Here is a 12,063-nt window from a genome sequence, read left to right on the forward strand (position 1 = left end):
ATCAGTCCTGAATATTCATTGGAAGGACTGATGCTGAAGCTGAAACTCTAATACTTTGGCCACCTGATGTGAAGAACTGACTCATTTGAAAAGACCCTGATGCTGGGAAAGATTGAAGGCAGGAGGAGAAGGGGACAACAGAGGCTCAGATGGTTGGATGGTGTCACCGACTCAATGGAAATGAGTTTGAGTAAACTCTGGGAGTTGGTGATGGACAGGGAGGCCTGATGTGCTGCAGTCCATGGGGTCGCAAAGAATCGGACACAGTTGAGCGACTGAACTGAACTGAACTGAAGGGAGCACTTCAGACCAACTAACCAGGACCTCTGGAAGCTGGGCCAGTCCCACTCAGAGGATGCCAGTGAGAACCAAGGTGAGAAGCTCGGCTTTTCAGTCATTCTCAGAAAGGCAAGGAATATAGTTTTACTTAGAAAGTACTAGACGATGACCAGTCAGGAGATTTTGTTTCCTCATCTGTGTTTCCATGACTTCCAAAGTTCTGACAATGTGGCCTACTACCAGAACCCCAGGTGAGAATTGAGAGGTTTGGGATCTCTAATGTCCTGTCTGGGTAAGTACTTTACTGTAAGCATCTTTTTTTGTTGCTGTTGTAAACATCTTTGCCACAAACATTCTTGTCAAATAACTGATAAGGCAATTTTACCTTAAAAGTTAAAGTAACAATAAGTAAACAGTGTATGTATCCATGGCAACACTGCACAAATAACTGATCCTGTTCTGTGGATTGCACCTAAGCACTTATCTTCCAGGTCTTTGGTTCACAGAGTTTTATAAGTGTGTTTTTCACTTGTTGATTTGTCCCTGCACATTTTCACTGAGATGTCTTCCCTCCTCAGGAGAGGCACCTTTCCCAAACACTAGGACGCATGCCTGCTCATCCTCGGTCTTGCACTGTGGGCTCGTCTACGGTGCTTTTTCTTGACAGGTTGTCATATGTTTGCTGATAGACGTTCGAAAGTTCTATGGGAAATGTGAGTTCAACTCTGTGCCTTCAAGACCCTTGGCCTCTTTCTCATGCAGTGTAGTGTGTTTCAAAGTAAACCAGCTTCTGGGGCAGATCATTGTCATTTGTCAGCTTGATAAACCACTAATAATGTCATTAACTGGAAGAAAGGCTAATGGATTTCAACCAGTTGAAACTAAACTGCCAAACAGTTATTTTATCTTTCATGGAAAAATTGCCTTATGGCCTGTTAGCTATGAGGCAAAAATGTTTGTAGCAAAATGCTTTGGGTGAAAGTACCTAGAAGCCTCTAATAGAGTTTTGTTTAGCTGTGTTACAATTTGTCTACTGTTTTTGGGTTAAAAAACTGAAGTCTAGCTAAATTTAGTAGCTTACCTGAAAGAAAACTTAATTTTACATTAGCTTGATTTTATTACAAATCATTAAATTATAAATATACAAATAATTAACTAAAAACCACTCCATTTATTTTGTTTGTAATGCCAAGCATCCTTCTGGAAGCATCTTATTATATACAGTGAAGGGATTCTTGAGTCCATAGTGTTCTGAAGCCCTGCATCATAAGGTCTTATGTCTTTGGTAGCACTTCACAATTTACAGAGCAATTTTTCCACTGGTTTTCTCCAAATGCAGATCTTATTAAGTCCAGTCACAGGAATGTGAAGGTGCTGTCAGCGTGATCAGCAAGGCCATATGAAAGCCGTGGGTGAACTGCTGTTCAGAAACCTTATTGAGCTCTGACGCCCCCTGGCATGTTCACCTCCTCACCTCACTTTTCTTATCTGTAAAATGAGGGCTGTAATGATTATTTTGGGCTTCTCTGGTGGCTCAGTGGTAAAGAATCCACCTGCCAATGCAAGAAATATGGGTTCAATCCCTAGGTCAAGAAGAACTCCTGAAGAAGGAAATGGCAACCGACTCCATTCTTGTCTGGGAAATCCCAGAGGAACCTGGGCAGAGAAGCCTGGAGGTTGCAAAAGGGTTGGACACGACTGATCGACTAAATGACGACAACCACAACAGTGAGTGTTGTAGGGGAAGTAAATTCCTCCCAAAATAGAATCCTCTCCACAAAACAGAGCAGATAGCAAGCAGTTTTACTAGTGAATATGCACATCAGTGTACAGTGCATTTCAAGTTATCTGTGAAAAGAGATAGCAAAGGATATTCTACCCACTTACACAGCTGAGCTGCCACAGCCATTCTATGACACCCCGTTTTTAACCATGACATACACAAACTCTCATAGTTAATGCACCTCACCTTCCCTAAGAGGGCTTGACAGTGTCTAAACTCACTTGGAAATCAGAAAACCACTTGCACTAGTTAAATGCCTTTATCCAATGGAATCACAAATTTCTATTACAGTCTTCCCTGCTAGCAGATGGTTACAGCTCCAAGAAAGGTACTTAGGTTACACTCTACAGTGACAGGGAGAGTGAGGTGTCCTCAGGTGTTTACATTTCAAAAGGGATGAACCCCAGATGATTGTGAAATAGTTCTGGGGTATAAAGCTAGCAAGTGGCTTATCTTTACAAAAATTTATACAGATATCAAAAGATTCATAGTCACTAAGTTTCTCATAGAAATGGTTTAGGAAAGGGAGAAAACAGAAATAATTTGTTTAAAAATGTATCCTAACAGTATTAAATAAGATAATGTGTATGATGAATCTAGCCCATAGAAAGAGCTCTATAACATAAAAAAGCTCTATTACAAAAAATATTCAGAGATCATATGCTGAAGTAATTTTCCTTGTATTTATGTTCATTATATAGGATTTCTTGGCTGTTGAGGAAAACTACAGCCTGACCACATAGGCTGTCAATCTAGAACATTTGGGCCAGAAACTAACTTTTTTATCCTTTGGTGACTCATGAGAGAGGAGGGGGAGGTTGGGAACTGGTTGTGACTAATGTGCTAAGGGTGTCTTATGTCTAAGATTTTTCTCCTCTTGTTTAATTGTCCTAGAAATTCTGAGAGGTAAATATCATCACCCATGTGTAGATAAGATGAAACATGAGCCATTCAAGGACCAGTCAAGATTGCATGAAGGAACTGACTACTTGACCCCAGGGGCAGACTTTCCCTCCACACCTAGGGGTTCCCCTGGGGACTGGCCCAAGGCCTTGGGTCTCTAATAAAGACCATAACATTACTTCAGACTCTTCTAGAAATTTTGCTAAATGCTTAGGTTTAGTAAATACCCATTTTGGACATATAGACTGTGTTCCATCTTCAAATTTTTTATTCAATTAGTTATCAAGTTAAGAAGAAAAAAGAGAATTTTATTTAAGCCAAACTGAGGATTATAACTTGGGAGGCAGATTCTCAGAAAGCTCTGAGAACTCTTCCACCTGTTAGAAGTCGAAGGCATAGTCATATGCATAAGGCATGGTCATATGCATTTTTGAGACAAAGAATCATACATCAAAATGACAAACTGATATTTTACATAAAAGTCATCAAGGATACACACACACTGCAGGCAAACACATACAAAGAGAGCAACAAGTCACCGTGACTTACAGAGCTAGGAAAGGACTCTATCCTTTTTTTCAAGAAGGTATTAAATAATTTATTGATTACACATGATAATGGATTATACACAAACTTCATTCCCATCTATAACTTTATCTGGTACCGTAATTCAACTAGATATATTGCATAGGATGTGCCAACAATCATATTAATAGCCAAAAACTCCATGACTCTGCTTGGGTGACCCTTTTAATGGTAAACTCCGGGTCACAACACAGTAACTGTCAGTTCAACTACATCAAGGTTTCTGAAGACAATGGTTTCTACACTCCAGAAGGTTGTAAATAAATTTTGAATAGAACCTGGCATCACCCTGAAGGAATTCTAACTTCACACTGTTGATATAGTTTACCAAAAATGTCTTCAGAGTAGACTAACTTTACACAGCACATTTTTAAAAAAGACACAGTTGTTCAGCGTCATAGTCAAATTATTGCATTCAGCAATTAACAATATGTGTACACAAAAAAGCTACATTAAAACCCCTTTTTGGACTGCTTTACACTTAGAACAGAAACTAAACTAATCTGTTATATAGTTTGTCATACATAGAGTCCTCAAGTGTTTTTTTGCCCATACACAATGAGTCTTGTCTAAAACAAGTCTCCTTTGTAGCAGTTAGGCCCTACCACCACTGTGTTTCATTGAGTTGATAAATCTATTGTAACCTGTAGCTTCCCTGTCACTTCTCTGACTCTTCTGCTAAACTTTGTTTCCTGGCTGTAATTAAAACCTTCTGCCACCGTCATAACTACAGGTACTGCTGGAACCTTGGCCAGGACTTCTGCCTCCAAAGGTTCCTCCTTTCATGGTTCCAAAATTTGAAGACTGATTGTTGTAATTGCCAAAATCACTGTAACTTCCACCATATCCAAAATTGCTTCCATTACCACCACCAAAACGGCTTCCACCTCCTCCGTTGTTATAGATGTCATAGCTGCCTCTCCCACCATAGCCACCTCTCCCACCATAGCCACTGCCCTGGTTTCCATAACCCTGTCCATCACTTCCACAGCCTCTGCTTTCTCCAGCATAACCAGGGCTGCCTCCTCCATAACTACCATGATTACCAAATCCATTATAGCCATCCCACGACCACCGTATCCACCACTACCAGGGCTGCCACCAAAGCCACCTCAACCATTCAAGTTCCTTCAAAACCAAAGTTGTCATTTCCACCAAAACCACCTGTAATCACCACCAAAGTTTCCAGAACAACTGTGACTCCCTTGACTAGATACTTGCCACTTCTTGCTTAGATAGGGCTTTCCATACTTCATAGTTACGGCCATTCACAGCGTGTGTCTGACTTTTTGTGACCCCATGGACTGTAGCCTACCAGGCTCCTCTGTCCATGAGATTCTCCAGGCAAGAAAACTGGAGTGGGTTACTGTTTCTTTCTCCAGGGGATTTCCTGACCCAGGGATCGAACCTGCATCTCCAGGTTTTCCTGTATTGGCAAGTGGATTATTTACCACTAGCACTACCTGGGAATTCCATTCACAGTGTGGTATATTTCTGAATGACTATAGAGTCATTGTCTTGTCTATAGAGTCATGGTCATCAAAGCAAAACCTCTTTTTACCACTGCCTCAATCATTCATGATTTCAATCACTTCAGATTTCCCACACTGTTCAGATAAACTCTTAGGTGATGTTCTTAGTGTCTTCTTTAATACCACCAATAAAAATCTTTTTCATAATTAAGTGGTCACCAGGTCTTTGAGAGTCTTCTCTTGAGAGAGCCATCTTTGGTTCCACAAGTCTTCCATCCACCTTGTGTGGCCTTGCACTCCTCTCTGCACCCACCTCCTGCACAGTGGCATATGTGAGGAACCTGAAGCCTCTAGAGCACTTGGTGTTTGGATCCCTTATCACCACAGATAGGCTGTGAGGGTTCCCCACTGCTCAGAATGGTTCCTCAGACTTGCATCAGTTGTTTCAAAGCTCAAACCTCTGATGAAGAACTTCCCAAATTGAGGATCCTACCACGGACACACCTAGAAAGCGTCAACGCTAATGAGTGAATCCATAGTCTCTATCCAGGTGCATGGCTGAGAGTCTGGCCATTTCAAGGGAAGAAGCAAAGGACTTGAGACGAGAGCAAACCTTGGACCTTGCCCAGTTGTCAGAAATGTGACCTGTGCTTTCTTGCACACTTGAGGAGCTGCCCCTGTTGCTATGGTTCATCTATCATAATCTGAGCTTTTTGTATGCAAAGTATGTCATTGAGTGGGCCCAGCATCTCTAGTTCTCCTTTTGCATGAGATGAGCCATGTGGCTTTGTTCTCGTATTTGTGCCAGGGAAAAAAAGAGAGTCCCAGAGAGTTCTGAGGGACTGAACCTGATTGTAGATCTGCTCAAGGACAGGCCTGGAAGGAGCATAAGTAGGTCCTGATGAGACTTTCAGTACTGTGATTTCCCTCACTGGTCACACGCATCCATGGGTGTGCAACATTCCTCATACTCAGAGGGGAGATGGAGGGGTGGATTACGTCCTTTTCCAGGAGCTACCCTTCTGCAAACTTCCATTAGGTGACTTGCCCACTGGTAGCCACATTTAAGTGTTTACTAAGTTATTATTTTTCACTTTTTCCTCTGCTGTGCTTAGCTGCTCAGTCACATCTGACTCTTTGCGACCCCATGGACTATAGCCCACCAGTTTCCTCCATCCATGCGGATTCTTCAGGCAAGAACACTGGAGTGTGCCATGCCCTTCTCCAGGGGATCTTCCTGACCCAGGAATTGAACCAGGGTCTTCTGCTTTGCAGGCAGATTCTTTACCAGCTGAGCCACCAGGGAAGCCCTTTTCCTTTTCCTCTACTATTTGCTATTAAAACTTCAGAAGCCTAGAGTTACTTCCCAAAAAGATATTGAAGAAATTAATTTTACATCAGAAGACTAGAGAGGAACTGAAATATGCTGGCATGTACCTCCATAGGCAGCTTTGGAAAAAGTCATAGAGTCATTAAAGTAAAATGAAACACATTTTTTATTCTCATGCAATTCTGTCAGTGTTTCATTTGTACTACAATGCAGCAGTTCTCTCATGAGCATTGGAAAGAAAGTAATAATAAATTAGTGAAGACATTTCTGTACTTATGAAACTTGCAGTTCAATGACAAACTAGAAAATTCATAAAAGACAGTACTTGTGTGCATGTGAAATCGTAATGAGGGTGGGAAGGGAAATGAGACAGAGAGACTGGAGGGGAGGTGATGTCCATGGGTATCACTGCAACCGCTCTTGCTTTATATCCAAGGGCTTGTTGAAACATAAAAACCGTCCAGGGTTTGATGTACTAGTTCCTGTTTGTCTGTTATGCTCTGTTTTTTGTCTTTGTCTTCCTTTGTTCCACTGACCTATGGAACAGATGTGCTAATCCAAACCACGTAATGTCCACAGTTAGGTTCCAGTGCTAGTAAGGCACCTCATGACTAATATACAAGTCTTTAAAAATAGAAGAGCAGCCTACCTCCAGAACAAAGCTTGCAGGCATTTCTGCTTCATGTCTTAAATAAATCCTGGCTAAAATCTGGGGAGTTGGCTTATTTAGACCAGGACCTTCTCCCCAGGTTGTTGATTTCCTTAAAATAAAGCTACTTTTCCATTACCTGATACTTGTCTCTCAGCGTTGGCTCCTTGCATGATGAGCAGTCAAGCCTGTTTGGTAATGTCATGATGGAATAGCTACTGGGTCTTTACTACGTGGGATCTTCTAGGGAGAACTCCTCACCATCATTTGACCAGAGACTGTAAGGGAAGGAGGGAGACCCTCATGTGATTGTTGAGGGGTGAATTCTATGCAGAGGGAAGGGTTAATGCCAGGCCCTGGGGCATGAGCATTCTGTCACACTCAAGGAGCAGTAAGGAGGTCTGTGAGGCTGGAGCAGGGTTAGGCCTGGCCACGTTGTTGATGGGTAACCAGGTGTCAGATCCCTAGGACTCAGGGGCGATGTGTGCATTTTGGCTTGAAATCCGATGAGCAGAAATCTATGGGGAGGATGGACTGAGGAGGGGCTTGACTGGACCTCTTTTGTTGGGTGGAGAACAGCTTACAGGGTTAGGGCAGGAGAAGGAGGGTGGTTAGCTGCTGCAGCCACAGCCTTCCTGTAAAGAAGTGAAGGCAGCCTCGACCAGGTAGAATAGGGAGAGTGAAGTAAGGGTCATTTCTGGGGCTGTGGTGTCAGACTTGGGTGGCTGGGAGGAGAGAGGGAAGGTCAATAGAGTCCACAAGTCTGGGGCTTGAAACATCTGTCAGAAAGGACTTACTGTCATGGGACGTGGAGCCTGAAGGAAAGCAGGTTCAAGGGAGGAATCTAGTTTGGCTTTGGCATCTTCAGTGCCCACACAGAGACATAGAGGCAGTGGGGGGGTGTGTGTGTGTGTGTAAATCTGGACTGTAAGGAAAGGTTTGGAAAGGATAAATATATGTAGAAGTCGTGACAGGATTAGCTATCACTAATGCCACAGACTTGATGAGGTCAGCAAGGGGATGTGTTACTGAGAAAGAAAACTGGTCCAAGAGCTACATCCCAGGTCAAAACTAATGCTAAAGGGCTGGGGAGAGAAATAGAGAGCATCCATGGAGCCAGAAAAAGAAAGGTACATGAGTTTAGAAAAAGGTACCAAACAACAAAGACAGTGATAAAAACTATACAATGTATAGAGAGTTAGTGGTTCAGTAGTGTCCAAATCTTTGCGACCCCATGGAGTGTAGCCCACCAGTCTCCTCTGTCTGTAGAATTCTGCAGGCAAGAATACTGGAGTGGGTAGCCATTCCCTTCTCCAGGGGATCTTCCCGACCCAGGAGTCAAACCCAGGTCTCCCATTTTGTCGGCAGGTTCTTTACTGTCTTGAGTCACCAGAACTGGAATCTAAATGAAGGAAATATTTAAAAGAGAGAGACATTGACTGTCACGTGAAGTCAGTAGAAAATACTGAGGACTGAGAAGCTATTTACCATGATACAATTATTCCAAAGTGTGATTGTGATGCAGACACAGCTCTGTGCATTAACTCACACAAAAGCAAAGAATTGTATATTTAAATGAGTGGCTATATGGAATGTAAAGTATATCTCAAGAAATCTACTACATAATAAAAGAGTGTTTATATTTATTAGGACATATCTACTGAATAGTGTACTTCCCAGGTATACTTAACCCAGGGAAAGTAAAAACAGGTATTTAGAAAAAAGAGATGTGTATAGATATGCAAAATATATTTACAACACCACACACTTCAACTCACCCAAATGTCCATTGTAAAAGAATAGATGAAAAAAAAAAAAAATACTTGTATATGCAAATATGCAAAGAATATTTCTGGAATGACTTACAAAATACTGATTACTGTATTTGCTTCTAAAGAAGAAAATTAGATGATAGGAAAACAAGATATAAACTATGAGTTCCTTTTTACTTTTCAACTTTGTACCATAGTCTTGCAAATCACCCATGCAGAAATAAAGAATTGATTATTTAAAAAAAAAAAAAAAAAAAAAAAAAAAGAATAGATGAAGATTTTGTGATATACTTTTACAGGGAAAAATTATTCAGCCCTAAAACCAGAAAGAACTGCTTTCTCAAATAAAAATATGTGACTCAAACAAACAAACAAACAAACAAACAAACCCAAAAAAACCTTACGTAGAACAAAAGAGAGAAACATCGAAGTGTATGTTGTGATTTACTTAGTGTTTGTTAAGTTCAACTTCTGCCAAACTGACAGATGTTTAAAAAACAAACTGAGGCAGTATGGGGTAAGAGTGGGTGTGTTTCAACTGAAATGTGACAAGTCTTTTCAGTTCTAATGGATATGATTGATAAGTTTGTTGATACATTGAAGTTTTGGACACTGTAGAGGTTATGAATTTTAAAGATTTGTGAAGACATAAAGTGAAGATTGACACATTTCACTATGTTTCAATTGTATATTGATGTAGACACGCTAAGAAAGAGGTAAAGAAAAATTACGATTAGACAACAGAATAACATTTTATTTACAAATCTCCCTATGACCCCTGCTTCCTCTAAATACTGTCCATTCCAGGATGCTGTTTGCTGATTGGGTTCCAGGTGGAATGTTGGGTTTGCTGTGGCTGGTGGTGCCATAGTAACTGGGCACCTGTGGTGAGTGAGTGCCATGGAGGGGCTGCCATCCTCTATGAAGCCTGCTTTGGGCTTATCCTTGGGAAACTGAGTGAGATGGTGATGTTGCTGCTGCCAAGTGGCCAGAGTTCACAGTTCACTTTCCAGAGTCTCCAGTGGGAGACAGTGGTGTATCTGCCTGTCATTAGCTTATTGGTGGGTCTCTTATTTACATTTAGACTTTTTCAGTTTGTTAGAAGTCGACTGTATGTAAGACACGAAAAGCAGCTCACAGAAACACTGGCTGCACAGATTGATGAGAAATGCCAACTCACTGACAAGTACCATGCTGCCAAAATGAGTATGCAGAGATGGAGACATCTTTAGAGAATGCCAGGCTAGAGGGTGAGTCAATAAATGTACTCGGTCTTACTGACACTTACAGCAAATTGAGGAGTGTCAACTTGATTTTGAGGTAGGAACCCAATTCTCTGGTTCAAGAACTGATCAAAGAGAGATTCATGCAGCCTAAACAAGAAGAGATGGAGGAGATGCTAAAAGTGCTCAAGTCCCTGGAAGAGGTCATGAGAACCTCCAGATCCCAAGGCCTTTTCCAAACCAGCCAGCAGGCCAAGCACCAAGCCCTGATTGTCTCTTCCCTAGGAGTGGGCCTGAGTACTAACTGTGCTGTTCCCCACCCTCCTCTCAGGCCTCCCAGCATGCCGGGCTGCATTCACCCACCTCCATGACTCTCCACCAGAGCTACATTCAGACCAGTGAGTGCAGGGGAGCCCCCACCATGGGCTCCAGTTCCTCAGACTTTATATGCTGAGCACAGTGGTGATGTCCTTCCTGGTCAACCTCTTTCATTTAAATGTGATGGAATTCCTAGAACATGCCAAAGAAAGTGGGATTTTCTCTTTTTACAGAATGCTTGGATTATTTCTTGTTACAGTGAAAGAAAAGTACTTTAGAGACTAGTCTTTTACTCAGTTTGAATCTTCATTAAGCCGCAATTCTCAAAATAGTTTTGACATATATTATATATCAATCCTGTAGAATATATATATATATATATGTGTGTGTGTGTGTGTGTGTGTAATATATAGTATTCTATGTACAAATATTGCATTATGTGAAAATATATGCAGTTCACAATTATAGACTTTTATCTGGTAATAGTAATACTTATAGATCTGAATTCCTAACAGTTACATGTTTAAGTCAAAGAACTTGTCTGCCTTTTTGTTTTTAAAAAATGTAATCCCTCTGTGAAAGTGAAGTCGCTCAGTCGTGTCTGACTCTTTGCGACCCCATGGACTGTAGCCTACCAGGCTCCTCCATTCATGGGATTTTCCAGGCAAGAATACTGGAGTGGGTTGCCATTTCCTTCTCCAAGAGATCTTCCCGACCCAGGGATTGAACCCTGGTTTCCCACATTGTAGGCAGACGCTTTACCGTCTGAGCCATCAGGGAAGTCTAATCCTTATTTGAGAGGCTATTAAATAGAATACTTAGAAAGAAATTTTTATAGCAATATTTATATTCAAATTTAATAATGGCTACATTTGAAAAATGACATGGAGATTGTTTCCTTTCACTGCAAGACTATCGCGGTATGAGCTTTTGGACCCAAGAAGAAATCCAGCTGGACAATATGAGGGAATTGCCAGTCACTGCTCCTCATCTTTCCCTCCCCATCATGCAGTCAGTAGAAGGTTAGGGAATTCTCAAGGTTTTCTCGTCACATAATTGAGTCCAAGTTCCACAATTAACATCTTTATTTGTAAATGACGTCCTTTCCTTAGACATGAGCACAAACTGGTTTTTATCATGATGTAAGGAAAGCAGCACATAACACTTTTATAACTGGAGGGAATCACATGACAGAGACAGCGTCAGGATATGGTAAATGGCGTTTCCCCACAATTGATAAGTAAAAGTGTGCTTGGATTGGAGAAAATTAATGAAAACCAAAAAGAAAGTCCATATCTCTTTGTCGGGGTGATGTGCAGGGGATGGGGAGAAGGGAGAGGACGATTCCAGATATGAAAATTAAACAAGTCATGGTATGTGTTGGGATGTGATAGGCTTTATGGAGAAATATGAGCAGGGAAAGTGGAACCAGTGGACTGCGGGGGGTGATGGTCTTAGTAGAAGTGGTCCTGGAAGGCTGTTCCAAGGAGGGGCCACTTGAGCCTTGAGGACACCTGGGTAGAAGCTTTGTAATCTGAAGGGACAGTAACAAGTGATATCTCTGAAGGAGGCAGGATCATGGTAGGTGTGAGTACCAGCCAAAATGCAAGGTGGCCAAAATGCAGTGAGGGGATGGCAGAAATGGGGGTGAAGGCCACCAGGTATTCAAAAATGGAGGGGGCTGACACCACAATAAAGAGTTTGATTTCCTTTTAAAGAACATGGCCTGCCATTCTGGCTAAAGCTTAA

Source organism: Cervus elaphus, chromosome 33, assembly GCF_910594005.1.
Source record: "Cervus elaphus chromosome 33, mCerEla1.1, whole genome shotgun sequence".
Taxonomy (NCBI): domain Eukaryota; kingdom Metazoa; phylum Chordata; class Mammalia; order Artiodactyla; family Cervidae; genus Cervus; species Cervus elaphus.